The sequence below is a fragment of the Felis catus genome, chromosome B1 (genome assembly GCF_018350175.1).
Source record: "Felis catus isolate Fca126 chromosome B1, F.catus_Fca126_mat1.0, whole genome shotgun sequence".
Taxonomy (NCBI): domain Eukaryota; kingdom Metazoa; phylum Chordata; class Mammalia; order Carnivora; family Felidae; genus Felis; species Felis catus.
The window spans coordinates 41704920-41722434 of record NC_058371.1 but is presented as its reverse complement, the minus strand read 5'-3'; the positions used below and the strand labels follow the sequence as shown (position 1 = coordinate 41722434).

The 17515-nt window shown below is 45.1% G+C and overlaps 1 protein-coding gene across 9 annotated transcripts in view; it reads right to left on the bottom strand.

Annotated features, from left to right (window-relative positions):
- Positions 1-8256, bottom strand: part of ZMAT4 (zinc finger matrin-type 4) — a 348048-nt gene extending 339792 nt beyond the window's left edge. Inside the window, exons 1-3 of one of the 9 annotated variants that reach the window (XM_045055515.1) lie at positions 8010-8256; positions 5019-5093; positions 2850-3010 (exon numbers count right to left, since the gene is read on the bottom strand). The gene's annotated coding sequence lies outside the window, so the exon portion shown is untranslated. The remainder of the gene's footprint in view (positions 1-2849; positions 3011-5018; positions 5094-8009) is intronic. The other 8 variants (XM_045055521.1, XM_045055522.1, XM_045055523.1 and 5 more) reach the window with 8 other exon arrangements.
- Positions 8257-17515: the final 9259 nt, after the last annotated feature.

The following is a 17515-nucleotide window of genomic DNA, read 5'->3' as shown; positions in this document are numbered from 1 at the left end:
TGACCTGAGCCAAAGTCAAATGCTTAAAGGACTGAGCCACCCAGGTGCCCCATATTAGGACTTTTAGTGGGCTGCATAGTGCCTGACACATTGCTACATATATAGTCCCTGCCAGAGCATTTGTGGTTTGAGTAACTGATTTAAAAAGCAAGTTTGTCTGGTGTGTAAGATAACACATTTATTTACTCTAAGAAATTTGGAAAATACAGAATAGTTTAATAAAAGAATCACATGTTTCCTAAAACCCAGAGATACCCACTGTTATCACTCTGATATATTGCATTCCATTCTATTTTTCAGGACTGTATGCATTTTTTTTGTTTTTTGTTTTTTTACAAAATTGCATTTCTACTCTATTTACTTTTAAGCCTATATTTACTTGATGCACATTATTAGCATTTTCCCATATCCTTATATATTATTCAATGTAACTTTAATGGCTTCCTTGATTTCCATTTTATGGATGAGCCATATTAGATTTAATTAATCCCCCCATACAATGTTTTGTTATAATGAATAATGCTGAAAGGAATATCCTTGATTAGAACTATTTTGCACAGCTCTGATTATTTCCGTAGGAAAAATTCCTAGAAGACGAACTGCTTACTGGTTTAAAGGGTATCTTTTTGAGACATGACTCCCGTGTTTGCAAATGATCTTCCCATCAGCTACGTCTGCCAATGTCCACTTCCTGGCATCTCAACAACATGGGGCATTTTATTTTCCTTTTTGTTCAGCTGGTAGGTGGATAAGGATACCTTGTTTTTAAAGTAATATTTTAGTTATTAGGGAGGTTGGACACCTGTACGTCTTTTTCTGGACATTTGTGTTTGTTTTCTCTATGTTTGTGCTACCTATTCACACCCTTTGCTCACTTTTCTGTCAGGGGACAGACTGATTTTTGAATACTCTACAGAGAAGAGAATTAGTCCATAGCCGTCTTTGCTGACCCTGTCCCCGTGTTTAACAATCCCTCCATTAAGGCATTAAAGTCTAGCTTATATCCTTTTCCTGTTGTTGAAGCCCATTTGCTCCTGTCCTGTCTTCAGTGGGGAGCACTGCTCTCTCTGTCATCGACCCATGTGACCTTTCCTTGTCACCTGTCAGCGTCTCCTCTAAGGGATGAAAAATTCCTCTTCATTTTTGCCTGATCAAGTATAACTTAAGAAGTCAAAGCATCACCCTTTGATGCTGTCCCCTTCTCTTCTTCCATTGCCACAGTCTCCCTTCAGGCCCTCATCATTGCTCACCCAAACCGCAGCAAATGACTTCAGGACCAGCCTCTCTAGCCCAGCCTTGCCTCTCCCAAAACTCACCCCCACCCTCCATTCCACAATTCCTTTGTCCTAAATGCAAATGTGACTGCCTTTCCCTGCCTAAAACCCTTCTGCTCCTCAGTCTGGCCAGCTGGTCCTTCCCTACCTGGGGACACTTCCACCCCCTCTCTCTCCCGCACCCCCAAAAACAAACCTCATGTGCTCAAGATGTAGCAACACCCAAGTATTACTCATAGGGCTCTGACACACTGTGCTGTTTCATGCTTCTGAGTCTTGCAAATGTGGCTGCCCTCCTTCTCACCTCTCCATCCACCTGGTGGGATCCTATTTATTTCTCAGGTGTTCCTCTCCCCAAGAGGAATCCTCTGACCATGCCAAGTAAGGCTAACCATGTGTACCCTGCATCCAGGACCTACTACCATCACGCCCACAACAACTTGCTGTGTCCTAGTGCAGTCTATGGCACCAAAGTTGAGGGCAGAAATGTGAAGTCAGCTGAGTGTCGTTCTGGATGGAAAGGGACAATGGCAGTGGGATTGAGACAAGGTTGCCCTGGGTTAGCCCACTCCTCTGATGAATCTCTCGAGGTTCTCTCTGTGGCTGTAGGCACTTTCACCTTCTGAAGACAGGCTCTGACATCCTTTGGCTTTCTGTCATTTCTTGTGCTACCTACCCGCTCCTCTCCCTCAGCTACCCCAGCTCTCTCCACCCTTCAGGCCTGTCTCACAACCTGGGCAGCCTGGCCCCTGGCACCTGCTGTCCTCTCTTCCCCTTCGGTTCCCCCTGCACCTTCTGTCTTGGCAGTTCCTCAGACACATGTTCTGCTGGGCTGCCTCAGGGGCTGCTGGTCTTCCCAGGCAACTTCCCACAGGACAAGGATCACACACACACCTATGTCGTTCCTGATAGACTCCCTAGTGCCTGCCGGAGTGCTGGGCAGAGCGCTCGGAATGCATTGGTTAGCACAGAGACATGCCCTGAATACCCCCTGCCGGCCCGTAGCTGGCCCAGCACAGACCTCCGTGTTTCCTTCCTTTTACTCAGCGACTACGCACGTGCACTTCTTAACTATGAATTTACTTTGTGATGCCCACTTCACCAATTCATCTTGCTTCCTACAAGGCTCAAACCACTGCAAGGCAAAGCCCGCACAGCCTCTCTGCCTGATTCTTGAGAGCTTGAGGCTGTTTTCATCCTGAGGCTGCCGGCTGGACAGCAGTGTCCTGTTCCTCCCCTGACACCAGAGGGAGCCTGCCTCTGGGCCTTGAGACCGCCCACCCCCTCGCCGCTGTAGGCTCTGGCCCTGGGCCTCCCTGGAGGGCCTCCAAGCATGCCCCAGAGATGTACGCGCCCAGAAACAAATCAAGTCTGGCTGGAAGAAATGTGGAATTGCAGCCCCACGTTGTAGAAGCTTCTCTTAGAAATGACAATCTGAATGAAATTCCAAATTCTGTTTCGTTTTATAAAGGTAACTGATGATATAAGGGTCTTATCCAGATCTTATGTGTGCTGGGGACGTCTCGTTTCATTCATCCAACAAGGAGCTTGAACTAGACGTCTAAAGTTTCTCACCTCCGTAAGATGCAGAGTAAATTTTTTTTTTCATATCACTCTTCCTCATCCTCCCGCTGCACCCTCATCCCCTCTTTTCTGCTGCAGTTTCTGGCAGGCATTTGTCCAGCCCTGGGCTCATGGTAGTGCTGCCCGATCACCAGCTGGAGCTGAACGGTTTGCTGTATAAATCAGGGAAGGTGGAGTTGAGTAAGTACACCATGCTAGTAACAGGCACTCAATAAATACTGCTTAACTGCAGGTGCCCCTGTCTCCACCATTTGCTTAGAGAAAAATCAGGAGCCCAGAAAAAGTAAATGGTCTATTCAATTTGGAAGCAAGGGGGAGCTGATTCTGGTTCTGGTTCTGGCTCTGCCATGGGTCAGTGTGTGAGGAGGCCACCGAGGCCTGCTTCCTCTCCAGGCCTCATTTGCCACACCTGAAAGTGAAAGATTAGACTTGAAGACAGGGCCTCAAGCAGTAGACAGGATCTGCCAGTAAAGGCAGCACCTGGCCGGCCCTGCTGGCCCAAGGACTTCAGCTCTCAGCCACTCTGATAGCCCCAGAGCAAAGGTGAGGCTTCTGAGCAACCAAAAAGGGCCCCCCCTCGGGAAAGGGCCAGGATCCCTGGGCCAGACGGGCCCCTCCTTCCGCCTCCTCCTCCAGCTGAATCTTCTGCTTATCCATTTCCTAAAGATCATCACGGAGGCTCCACAACCTTCCCTTTTTAACAACTCTTGCTGACGGAAAATTCTTCCTCATACCTAATCTAAGTCCATCTGCTGCAATTTCTGTCTATTTTCTCTCGTTCAATCCTACTGGAGATGGAGAACAGCTGGTCGCCATCCTCCATATAACATCCCCTCCTAAACCAAAATCAGTTATTACATCACCCTCAGCCTGTTTTTCTTGTGGCAGAGCACCCACCGTCCCTCCGACCTGCCTCCACGGATTCTGGCTCTGAAAGCATCACTGAGCACCGTGGCCCACATTGGAGGATGCTCTGCAAGCTCCAAGTCCTCCCAGAGCCATAACATCCTCAGCTGGATGTAGGACTCCAATGGCAAAATCCAGAGAGAAGGTCAGAGCAGAAAGAGATCATGAGGACATAGGCCAAGCCCCTGACTTTATATACAAGGAAACTGAGGTCAGAGAGGGAAAATAAGTGCAGCACCCAAGGTCAAGTCTGAGGGATCAAGCTCCAGGTGCCAGACCCCAAATAGTGCCAGCACGAGGCTCTGAGTGCCTGTAGCGTGTCCTTGACATGGTAAGAGCAGGACCAGCCTTAACTGAAAAGCAAAGGCTCACAACTGCCCAGACACTCCCTATCTAAACTCTATCTTCCAAATCCCAAGGCAGATGTCTGCAACTCCACTCTAAACATCTTGGATTTCCATTTAGAACTCAAATACCTGCATAAGTGGCACCACTCTTAACTATTTACACCTTAGTATGAATAAGTAGATTTGATCCTTTCTAACTCTTGACAGAGAAATTTAGGGGTGAGAAGAGAACAAGGAACAAAGAAATTGGGAGAATGACAGGCACATATCACTGCTGGCTAATGTCTCCAAGGTCAGTCCAATGCATGGGGACTGCGGGTGGGCGAGCCGCAGGATAGTGGAACAGTGAGGGTCATGCCTGGTGGAATCCCTATGCGTCTAACAGGTCTGTGCTCAATACATCTGCCCCACCTGCCTCCCAAGGGGTGGCTGCACCACCACAGGCGCTCTTGTAAGGTCTGCATGGAACCGAACGTGGTGAAGGATTGCCTCACTGCTCCCGCAGGGCAACTCCATGTGCATCCCAGAACTCTTGACTTCCCCTGGTTAAGTGTTCCAGAAGTGAGGTGAGCAGGGTGTCTAAAATCAAATCTCAACCTCTAGGGTGCCCTTAAGTGACAGGAAGGAAGAATCATAAGGGAAGGAAGAAAGAGAGGCATATACCAGATTAAGTAAGATTGTTCAGTGTGCAACAGCTCCATAATGGGGAGGGAGGTAGGGCGCATGTGCATAAGGCAAAGTAAGTCAGGTGAACTATTACTAATCATTTGGGGCCACGAAATCTTCCAAAGTGAAGAATAACGGGAGAAAATAACCGTGTGTGGTGCGTACATTTCAGAGCCCAGGTTTCCAAACAGCCTTCACCCCGTGATGAATAAACAGAAGCATCATGCTCCAATCTCCTCACCTTTCAGGGGATGCTCCAGATTATTTCAAACCTCCAGACGCACACACCCCCAGGGTAACCAGGGAGTTCACGCAACTACCCAAGAAAAAAAAGAAGACATCTCAACGGCCCCTTACAAAAACGCATAACACAATAAACGTGCTTATTTGATTTCCCCAAAACTAAATGTTCAAATAGGAAGACTAAAAGGCTCTTCTCTGATAAAAATTTTCATATGTTTTCAATCCTTTTTTCAGGGTTTCAGGGGACAGATTTCTTTAATAGCAAAATTGGCACAAAATGACGAGATCAAAGTAGGTTGCAAAGAGATTATTTACTGATGTGTTCATGATGAAAGAGATGACAGGAAAGAGGAACAGAAAAGTAAGGAAGGGACTTTGACTTGCCAGGTAAGTCACCCAGGGCTTGCGAAGGCACACAAAGAGATAACCCCTGCTTAGCACAGTAGTTAAAAGAGAGAAAACCTTGTTGCCCAATTGGGGAGAGGAGAAAATGCTAGACCTATGGATCGCGCTTGCCCAGGATTCTGGCTACAGCTACCATGTTTGATGAAATAACGAGTAACAAATGCAATTTTCTGAGCACCAATCAGTCCCTTCACACATAAACCTGCACCAGGCTTCCCAAGGAACTAATCAACCTGATACCAGAGAATGAATTCTCCAAAGTGGATCACAGCGGTGTGGCTGGATCCTGGATTTCATGCCCCATCCAAGGTGAAGTTGCAGGGATGGTGTTTTGCATTTCATCAATTATTCTTCAGCTCCTATTATGCTTTTTTTAGTCTAGAGTTGTTATTTTAATAATCTTTGTTCCAAATGGGGAACTACAAGGAAGAGGGATGAGGAGGAGGAAGAAGGCAAGTGTTCCAGTGTGTCCCACTTGCACTTTCCAAGCTCCCTCTGCCCCCTTCCCCCACCCTGCCTTTTTCCTCTCCCTGCATGAGTCACCATTCAGGAGCTGGTTTAAAAGCCTTACTTTGAATGTCCTCTATCATGATAGAAATCTAGCAGCTCAGCATCAATTGAAAGGACCCTCAATTTTTGCTACCGGTTTTTTGGTTCCAGGCACCCCCTTGAACTCAAAAGCATTTTCCAGTTTTATGACTGCCTTCTTGAAAACCAAAGTGCCCCCTTTCAAACTCCCCCCCCCCACACCTGCTAGGTGCTGCCTCTCCAGGGCTCTCTGGGGCTCACGTGCCCTAGACAGACCACAGGGGTGAAGGTGTGTGGCCAAATATGCCCCAAACAGCAGATAAAAGCTCTGAGTTTACTCCAGGCTCCCAAACACAAAGGCATAATTTGCAGGGCTGCAAGTTTGTTGTGTTTACTGTCAGACAACATGTGCAGAAGAGAAAGCTGACTGTATCCTGACCAAAAAAAAAAAAAAAAAAAAAAAAAAAAAGTCAGGCAGCTGGGTTTTTTTTTGTTGTTTTTTTTTTTTAACCATTGTGAGTAGAGCTTCCACAATAACAGCAGCCACCCGAAATAGCTGCTTAATGGAGGTGGGGGACCTGTTGTGGCAATTAAAGAAAAGAAGAATTAAACACTGAAAGTGATTTGGAGAGCCCGAGAAGGGGGACTGTCATCTGCACCTCAGCAGCAAGGGTGTCATAGGGACAAGGGGTTGCTGGAGGATCCTTCCCAGGACTGGGAATTGAACTCCTCAGCTTCAGGTCTAGGATAGAAATCAGGGTGAGGCAATGCACCTGACCCCCGCTAAAGCCCCAAGGACTTGTAAGATCAGTCCCGGACCCGCAGCTTCAGAGCATCCAGGAGGTCAGAGGACAGACCTGGTGAAGTGCTGTAGGGCATTCAAATAGGAGCTGCCTGAGCCAAAGCAGGCAGGAAGTTCAAGACCAAGCTCATCACCTTCTCTTCATGCTTCCTAGGGGAGGCCTACCTACCTAACATCTCCCATTTGCAGAAATTCTGGGAAGTTTCTGGGAGATGCAAAACTGGGTCTCAGAACAAGTGAGGGAGGCCCTTGTGGTCCCACAATTTAGAATGCACAAGGGTGCTTCGAGGCTGAACCAGCCGCTGACCATGGCGAGCATTTTTGCTCAAATAGCAATGATCAGAAGCAGTGTAGACGGTGGCTCCAGCACCCTCTGGGGCACAGATGGACCTGCGCACCTAAACAGACCCAGCCCCTCAGAGCTTGCCCCTCCCACCAGCCTCCACCTCCCAGAGCCCTTGGCACGCTTAGCACTGGACAGCCCTTCTCTGGTAAGGGTGTAACCTTCACACTGGATACAATTTAGCTCCAACCCCTCTATTTCAGGACACATCAAGCCCGGAAAGTCTTCCAGTTTTCAGGAGCTAATCAATTAAGTTATTTCTTCTCCTCTGACAACTGTTTCGTTGGTTTTTCCCCAAGTTGTGTGTCACACGGATGCCCATCAGGTCAAACAGGACAGTCTCCCACACCCCCAGGAAATTTTTTTTTCCCCACCAAGCAAAATGAACTGAGACAGACTGGGCAAGGAGTAGGAGGAAGGAAGGTCGCAGAAGTTTGAGGAAGGGCCCAAGTTGAAGGTCACATAGTTGAGGGAAGGCAGGTCAAGGTAATGGAGAGGGGGCAGACCGTATGGAGAAAACCCAACCACCAGTCATGTTTCTCAGTGTCAGCTTCCCAACGATGGGTCCGCCAGGAAGCGGCACATCCAGGGGTCCAATTCCCTTCACCCAGCAAACCTGAATTTACACCCCAACCGTGCAGTCACCCTAGCCCAAGACCAGACCTATTTCCACAGACCTGGGTGCAGCTAATTGCGAGAGTAGTAAACAAAGCCAGTTCTAGACAGCGCAGAAGTTTTCCAAATTGTCAGCTTGTTTTCATCCCAACAAAAGATGGTGATTTCCTATATCTGTCACGTTTCCTCGCCTAAACTTTTCTCTTCTTTCTGCAATCCCTCTACATAAGCTAAACTGCAAGCCACTGAGAAGGGGAGAGCAGGAGCCGCACCCCCCGGGACGCAGGCAGGAGTACCTTTTCCGCGGAGCAGAGGGGCTGGTGGCCAGAGGCTCGCTGCCCTGCCGAGTCGTGGAACGATGCTGTCGGGATGGAGCACGCTGAGGATTACGCGTTCCCGTCTCTGCGACCAGACCTTTCGGCAGCTCGGCCCAACTGTGCTAGCGATGCACTTAGCAATTATCTGCTGGCGCCGACGCCCCGCCCTCTGCTCCTGCGATTGGCTCTCCAGTCCCGGGCAGGACTGCATTGGTTTCAGCCGACCTCACTCATTGCCTTGGCTCCTACTATTATCTAAGCCATCAAAGGAAATAATTCCATGTTTCATTGACAACCTGTAAGGCTCTCCCCGGGCCTGGCGGGGGTGGGGGTGGGGGGGTCGCAGTCAGGACTGGGAGTCCAGTGGAGGGAGGAGGGGAGAGTAGAAAAAGTAGGGGGTGGGGGAGAAAGAGAGCTCGAGAAGGGGTGGGGGTGAGAGGGAAAGACAGAGAGAGAGAGGGAGAGAGAGAGGGAGCTATCAAGCAATCAGATTCTTGCTCCAGCATTTTAACTTCCACAAAACAGAGCCCATAGCAACAATTTTCTGGCCTTCTTTTTCCCCCAACTGGTGAATGTTCCTGAGGGTAGAGAGAAATGTAACAGTGGGGTTTCTGCCTGTGTCAGACAGGCTCTGGAAAGCAGAGCAGGTAAGGGCTGAAAGAATATAGTGCTGGTTTTCCCGGGCCACCCTGGAGGGCATGTGAAGGTCATTTTCGATTATTGGGGGGAACTACTATGCATCTTCACTGGACTTTATCCATCAGTTCTTTCCCTAGCGGTTCACCGAAGGCCCCAACCTGGGAGATAATTTCCCTGGCAGCCTATTCAGAGTCTCAGAAGAGCTGTTCTAAAAGTCAGTGAAAGTCTGGAATTCTTCACTGCTCTCACTGGGAGGTCCAAGGAGACAGGCATTCCAGAGGTAACCATTCAGAACCCTCACTTTTGCTTATTCTGACCGGGCTTCAGTTAATGGCTTAGACTTGTGGCATCAGGCAAAGCAAGGAGAGAGGGGGAAAAAGAACTCAAGGGGTGGGAATGGCATAAATGCTTCCCCTTGTTCAAGAAAAAAATCATAAAGCGCACGTTTTGGCATTTATGTCCCTAATGTATTTTTTTACTATATGGGAAGGACATTATTTGGTAGGTGAGTTTTTTTAAGAAGAAAAAAAAAATTTAAGGCGTCTTTTAAAGAAAGCTCCTAGAATGTCCAGTTTCAGATTAGTTAGAGACTAACCCTTCCCCATTCTTCTGGGTTCTGCACCTCTTTGAGCCCAGGCTGCCGTCTGGTTCCTTCCCCGTGGCCTTGAACAACAGCCACCCTCATCACCGTCTGCATCCTCAGAAGCAAATGGCATGTTCCCCCTGCCTTGTCCAGTGCATGCATGTCTGGCTTCGGTAAATATATCATCTGTAAGAGCAGAGACAGCATCATGTATATCTTTATAACTCCACAGACAGCACCTACCTCTCAGTGAGTGGACAGACTAATAAAACCCAATTCAAAACAAAAAGTGTGCATGGCACCAGCCTCTTGGAATCATCATTCCACTGTGAGTACTCATCCAGCTGGGCAGATGGGGAGGGGGCCCGGCCTGAAGCCCAGGAGGTAAAAATTCAGGACTGACACTGTGGCCACTGCAGCTAGAAAGTCCCTGCAAGCTCTCGGTGCCTCTGTTCTCTCTGGAAAATGAGGCAGCTCTTCATCAATGCCTTCCTTCTCCCTCAAGCATTAGAGAGAAATGAGATATGGGATGCACATTTTATTTGTGAGACAGATACCTACAAAAATTAAGTCGTTTCCATAATGGCTTTCCGAATATCAATATAGCTAAAAGGAGGGTGACCAAATATTAAGAATTAAAAAAACTAGGACAGGGGATATAGCGAAATATTTGTTTTCCATTTTATTCATTTGTCTAGGTGAAATTCTTACGAAGACACAGTGATGAAATTAAACTTAGCTGTTCATTTAACATTGACACTGCCCCAGAAAATCTGGCATGTTCTGTCATGGTGTAAAAACCGTAAATAACACCTTTATGATTTAAGCAGTAAGATTTCCACGTCCAAGAGAAAGCAGGCTTCAGACTTGTTCCCTCACACTTTGCCTCTGTCCCCCCTAAAAAGAAATACGAGAAATAAACTAAATTATGAGAACTCTCCTGGGCCTCTATCAAAAGTTCAGTTGTCCTTAAAGGAAAAGGAAAACATTCCAAGTGATTTTCTAAAATGCTTTGTCTAAAACAGCTTGTCCTTACATGTACTATTTGCCTTTTGAAGATGAGAGAGAGAGAGCTGCAAACAGTTGTTTATGTCAGTGCCTTTTAAACTGCCTGGTCATAAAATATTCTCTTTGAGAGAAGGATGATCCCTTTGTGTCCCATAGATCAACTGCTTAATTCTGAGAGTTAGAGAATGCATATTAAGTATGCAGTTTCCACTGGTACTTGCATTTGTATTAAATATCAGCTTCATACAATTTAAATGCATTGGGGTATGAAATGTACCGAATTCCATTTTGTGGCCAGTACTCTGGCAAAGCAGTCCATTTTTGACTGAACAGTTTCGGTGCGTTAGCCATCTGAAAGGCTTTGAGGGGTTCATGTTCCACTTTGAGTAATTAAGGAAAGAATGTGGGTTTCCTTATTAAAACGCAAATTAAACAGCAGCCACTGGAACTACCATTTTTCTTGCGGGTAACCACTTCCTACAACAAATCACCCTGACCTTCCGTGGGCGGCTGGAGAAACTCTGCGTTTACGCTTGTGTTTGTACCATTTTCTCGGTTATCATTTATTTATGCCAAATTCTGTTCCTAAAAGGGAAGAGAGGAGAATAAATCTAGGCAATGCCAAGAAAGAAGGAAATGTGTGAAAACAGGAGAAAAAAAAAGAGGGTGACTTTCAACACTACATCTTTGCTAATCGAATTGAGCCACACAATATCATTTTAGTGAAAACATGATATTAGCGGGATTTCTTAAAACCAGCATTGAAGGAAGGAAAGGTTTCTCAGAAAACTTCTCCCAGCACAGCTCCCTGAGTAGAGAAACTTGGAGGAACAGGCTCACAGCTTTCTCTTCCAGCTGATGGCAGTTGTGAAACTTTATGTAATCTAATCCCTTCTCTCTCCACCCTCCCCCTCCACCCCCCAAATCAAACCTGTGGAGCCAGTGACATTTCCACTAAGTATGAGAGGGGACTGTGGCTGCCAAGAAGGTGTCAGTCACCATGAGCCATTCTTAATGATTTCATTAATTACTAATGAGTCTTCAGAAAGTTGGTATTAAAATAGACAGGGCACCATGAGGTTTGAAGACAGTAAGGAATCCTTGATTATTTAAAATACCCTGCTAAATAAAAGCAGGTGGTTCTGGTGGCTCAAATCATGATTGTATTTACTAGCTAGACAGAGTTGTAAATCACCTGAAGGAAAGAGAGAGAAAGAGATTTGGAAGATTAAATCGCCCACCGAAATTCTGTTTGGCTTCAGTTAAATTCTTCGTAAGAAATATGGAGCTGAAAGCTGTCATTAAATATTGTCCAGCAGTGCACCAATTGACAGAAGTTGGAGAACTGAATTAAGAAGGTCAGCATGCCTTCTGCGAGGCTGGCTGATCACATGTGGCATGAAACCCCCTTCCAGAATACGGGTCTGCACACATGAATACAACCGTTGGACCCCCTGCCTGCCAGGACCCATGTCCTAACATAGAAATCTTCTGGAAAGGACCCCTTGAACATGCTCACAATACCTGCCACACATCATTTTCTCTTTTGTAAATCAGAGTAATAGTAATTATTTCTAGGGCTGCTGAGAAAAGGATGGCAAAGCAACCTACAAAGGACCACAGAGATGTCCTGCCACTTGGTATTAAAGCAGTGATGTCTTGGCATGGGCTACTATTACTGTGATGCACAACTACTTCGCTCCACTGGTCTGGGATGTCAGATCAGCTCTTGGAGTGGGACCAGTAGATGTGCAGAGGGGCAGAAACTGTGCTCCAGGCACAGGGCACAGCTTTGGGCAATGAGGCTTTACTTCCTCCTGCCTAAGGAAATTCACAAAGTGCCCCATCAATGTACGGAGGCTAAGAGAGTGTCACCCGAGTGATCTGCTACAAGCCACAAATATTTAAATATGCATATTTTATGGAGCACCAGCAGGGTGGGAGGGCGGGGCTCAGTCAGTGGGGTGTCTGATTTCTTCTTAGGTCATGATCTCAAGGTTTGTGAGTTCAAGCCCCACATCCAACTCTCCCCTCTCAGCAAGAGCTGTCTTCTAATCCTCTGTCTCCCTCTCTCTCTCTGCCCCTCCCCTGCATGTGCTCTCTCTTGCTCTCTCTCTCCCTCTCCCTCTCCCCCTCTCTCTCCATCTCTCTCAAAAATAAACATTGAAAAAAATAAATATACATATTTTATTATTTTTTTAATTAAAAAATTTTTTAATGTTTTTATTTATTTTTGAGACAGAGAAAGACAGAGTATGAGCAGGGGAGGGGCAGAGAGGGACACACAGAATCTGAAACAGGCTCCAGGCTCTGAGCTGTCAGCATAGAGCCCAACGTGGGGCTTGAACTCACAGACTGTGAGATCATGACCTGAGCTGAAGTCAGACACTTAACCAACTGAGCCACCCAGGCGCCCCATATACATATTTTATTATTAAAGTCACACCAACTTTGTATTCTACTGCAAAATATATCCACATTTGTTTTACTATGTGAGTTAAAGAATGATCTGCCCCATGTATCTGTGTAACACCGAGTTTCCAGGAAGATGCTTCACACGTAGGAGTACCCTGGGGTTTGAGAAACATAGGCCGATAGTTCCCAGCCTGTCCTCTGTCTGGCTTCTGAAGTTAGGGTGCCATCCCACCCACCTAACCTATTCCACCCTCATCCTCATGTACCCCAGGCCCCTTACAGCGCCCTCCCATGAGCAGGCTCAACCACCCCCCACCCCCAACCATCCCCTGGCTGCTCCTCGCACCCTGCAGCCTCCTCGTGAGACCACACACAGCCAGCCTTCAAGAGCCAGGCACATCTCTCCTTACCTCAGACTCCTGTCCACTTGGCTGTTTCAATTTTCCCTTCTGGGCTACTCTGCAGAAGACAGGTGCTGGTTGCCTCTCGAGCAACTCCCAGAACACCAGCTTCCCTTGGCTTCTCCCCACCAAGACTCTCACTGGTTTGCTGGCAGAGCTCTGAGCTTTCTATCCTATGTCTTTGAAGGCTCTGACTGCTCTTAAAAGGGAGCCAATAAGATTCCATCAGGTTCCTCTTAGTTACCACCTCCCAACAACAACAAAAAATAATCTCTTCAATGAGGAATACTTCTATTTTACCACCTAGTTTATTAAGGGAACCAGACACTTTCTCTTTTGACTTTATTTTAGGATCATAAGATGATCAAGGCCTATTTTAAACAAGGTCTCTTCACTTGTGTGAAGAGTAAGGAAGAGACCAATTATTACTGATTCCCACTGAGACCAGGGCAGAGGGCCTGGCTTTGTCCCATGTTACAAGACAGATGGGCTAGCTATGAAAAGATGGGCTTGGGATCCAGACTAGAGAACAGTGCTAGCTCTTCCCGAATCTTAGGAAACAGGAAGAGCCTCCTCTTGTTGTAAGAGTTTCAGTGAAAGTCCTCCTGAAAGTGAGGGCCACACATCCCTCAAGTTTCCCTCTTATCTCTGAACTCCAATGGTGGATTTCTTCTCATCCCCTCCTTCCTTTCTCTCATGCCTCTTTCTGTCCCCCCTTCCTTTCCTTAGGACTCCTGCTTTCCTTTTTAATTTCTAATCTTAGCCCCTCACGATGAATATTCCCCAAATTGTCTTCTTCCTCTTATAGCCAACCTCTACTGATCACTGAGCCATTTAGAGAAAAGAAGACATGAAAATCTAACCAAATGGAATAAATAAGATTCCCTCTCTTTGCATAGATTGCCTAAAGGGGGAAAAAAAGAAGAACAAGTGTTTAGTTCTTAAAATATTATAGTCTACAAGGTATTTGTGAGGGCAGAGTGACATAATGTCATATTGAGCATGTTACTGATTTTGTTCAGGAGTTGGGTTGGGAGGTTATTCTCAGGTAACCTCAGCAAATGACTCTAAAATCAGCAAATTCACTACATTCAGCCCCATTTCTAAGCATGCAGCATGAATGTCTGAGGGGGTTGGAGTATTGAGCAGGGTGGCAGATGAGGAAGGAAAGAATGATGGCGCCATTTTAGCTTAAATCTTCTTAACATTGGTTTTACAAAATGTCTGGGTGATAGAGTTTCAGAATCCAACTCTGACTTTTAGCTATTAAAGAACCGTTAAGAAAGTCTTAAGCTTCCAGAGGAAAGCTTTGAAATCGACACAAGCTCCTTAAGACAGTTTCCATAGCTCAAGACATTGAAGGGCTAGAAAAGAATAGATATGCCAACGTATTTATAGCAATGTCACTGCCATGATTAGGAGTGGCCTTTAATGTTTTTTCCCCAACTTTCAAGGCACTACTGGGCTTCTTTGATCTACAGCTTCTATGAACTGGTGTTCCTTTCATTGTTCTTCCCTCCTGGCTCCATGGAGGGCAGCATTTCTGTAAGGAAATATGGCCCTTCTGCCTGTGTAAATAGGCACAGTGCAATGACCCAGTCTATGAGCATAAGGGCACAAATGTTGCAGATTCATAAGTGGAAGTTTTAATGAAGCTAATAATCAGTTGTACAGAAAGGCCCAGCTGGGATTCTCCATCTTGGCAGTTTAAAAAAATATTTCTTGATGTTATGAAGTAAATGTAAAGCTTCTCCAAAACTAGGCTGGGAAAATTCTGTTGGACTCCTCACTCTGATACTGAAGATGTTAAGAAGCAGGATGGGGGGCAGGGGTGCACCTGGGTGGCTCAGGGGTGGCTCAGTCGGTTAAGTGGCCGACTTGGGCTCAGGTCATGATCTCACTGCCTGTGAGTTTGAGACCTGGTTCAGGCTCTGTGCTAACAGCTCAGGGCCTAGAGATTGCTTCAGATTCTGTGTCTCCCTCTCTCTGCCCCTCCCCTGCTTGCATTCTGTCTCCCTATCTCTCTCAAAAATAAATAAATATTAAAAAAAAAAAAAGAAACAGGGAGGGGAGAGTCATAAACAAACATTTATCAAAGAGGCCTGAACAATAAAACATTTTAAAAGCCAAAATCAACAAAAGGAATATTTGTTGTTCAAAATGTGGAAGTTGGGGAAATCCAAGAGTATCTTCCTGACCTGACCAGAGCACAGCGTCTGATACACACTACAGCTCCATAAGCATTTTTTGAAGAATGGATGAGTGGATGAATGAATTATGTCACTGGCTTAAACCTTGGGCCCATTTACCATGATTTTCATCTTCTGCAGTAACAAATTATATGTTTGTAGGAGGGAATGATTTCCTTTCTGGACTTCACATTTAAAGATTAGGAATGTCCCTTAACCATCACTTTCTTGTGAGTTCCTCTACACACAACTAGCTCTACACAAAACTACCCTTACCTTTTCCAATTTATTTTGCCAAACATCTTCGCCAAGTTTTGAGGGCTCCCTAACACTGCCTAAAATTACCTCTGGATGGCAGGGTATATGTGATTAATAAAACTTTCTTAAGTTGCTCTGGAAGCCTCCCCACCTCATTGCTAACCCTTTATTTATAGCTGATCACTATCAAGGTCACAGATGCTAATGAAGGGTGAGGAGTTTGAGTTTAGGGAATTATTATAATATAATATAATATAATATAATATAATATAATATAATATAATATAATATTGGTATTAAGGTGAGATCAAATATCAAAATTTTATTTTCTCACAGCTCTGGAGGCTGGATGTCCCAGGTCACGTTCTGACAGGGTTGAGTTATGGTGAGGGCTCTCTTTCTGGCTTGCAGATGGCCATCTTCTCACTGTGTCCCCACAGAGTGAAGAGAGAGATCACTGGTGTCTCTTCTTATAAGAACACTAATCCTATCAGACCAAAGCCATGCTCTATGACCTCATTTAACTTTAATTACTTCCCTCAAAACCCTATCTCCTACAGTCACATTGGGCACTAGGGATTCAACATATGAATTTTGGGAAGACACAATTTAGTCTGTAGCTATGTTCTTTCATCTTATTGGGCCAGTTTAATTCTGCCTGAAGATAAAGGAATGGAATGGATGACAGCCCAACATCTTACACCTCCCAAATTGTAATTTTTTGGGGCTGCTGGGAACTTCTTTCCCTTTCTTTTTATTTTGCCTCTTCTCTTTCTCTTCTTGCTCTTATTATTATTAATTGACTAATTTTAAATATTAGAACCTTTAAAAAACATAAGAAAACAAAAATCCCACTATTTTTACATTACAATAAATGATGTCCTACACTATTTGCAACCTTTCTTCCAGCCTGTTATATTCCTCCCTTCCATGGCCTCCAAGCTCCTTCAACCTTTGGAGCATCCTCAGAAACCTGGGTCTGCGTTCTTCTTGAGTGATCTCCTCCTCTGATTCCTGGTGACCTCAACTCTCCCAAGCCCTACAACCTGTCCCTTTGCATAAGCAAATGTTCTGGGTGGCAGAGCAGCTTGTCCACTAGGAGATCTCTGTGCAATGAGGGTCTTGTAGAAAGTAGGTGTTCAACAAACGCTTATAGAAGGAATGAAACATTTGTTGGTCTGACATAATTGCTATTTTCAGAGCAGACTAGAAAAAAGATATAATACTTGATCGACATTTGGCACATTCTTTTTAATTTGGCAAGAGCTGGATGAGGAATCAGAGGATCTGGTGTTAATTCTCAGCTATGTCCTTTCCTACCCAAAGCAAACAACCTTCTCCGTAACATTAAAAGGTATATTGATGCCTATCTTACAGGTAGGAGGATTATTACATGAGCTAAGGCATCTGAATCCATCAGCACAGTACTGGATATGAAATAGTTCTCAATAAATGTATTTCAAGTCTGAATAATGTCACAAGAAAACAATGCACTACTTCTTGTTAATGTACACATAGAAGTTTGCTAGAGTATTTACATCTCTTAAGTCAGTTCTCCTTGATTGAAGTACACTGCTACAAAGTAAATTATGGTTTCTTCCTTATGGACATGAATATTATAAAATACTCAGCTCTTCTTAAAATGGTACTAAAAAGGACTTTGGGAAACCAAAGATAATAGTAATTTCCTTTTCTTTCCCCCTAGTAACCTAGTGAAAAAAATATGCTAATCCTTTTAGACATGGATATTAATTCAAAATATTGTATTTGGGGACAATGTATTAAGAATATCAAATAATAAAGATAGTTTGGCACTTTTAACAATTATCACACTTATTTTAATGTGACCTGATTTTATACTCCCAAATGTTTCAGTGGAAAACTATTTCAAATAAGTTTATAAGTCTTAATCTTTACTCCTCTAATCAAACGTCTTCAAGATCACGGTACTGACTCTAGCATTGTGGGGACATAGGCCAATTCAGCATCAAT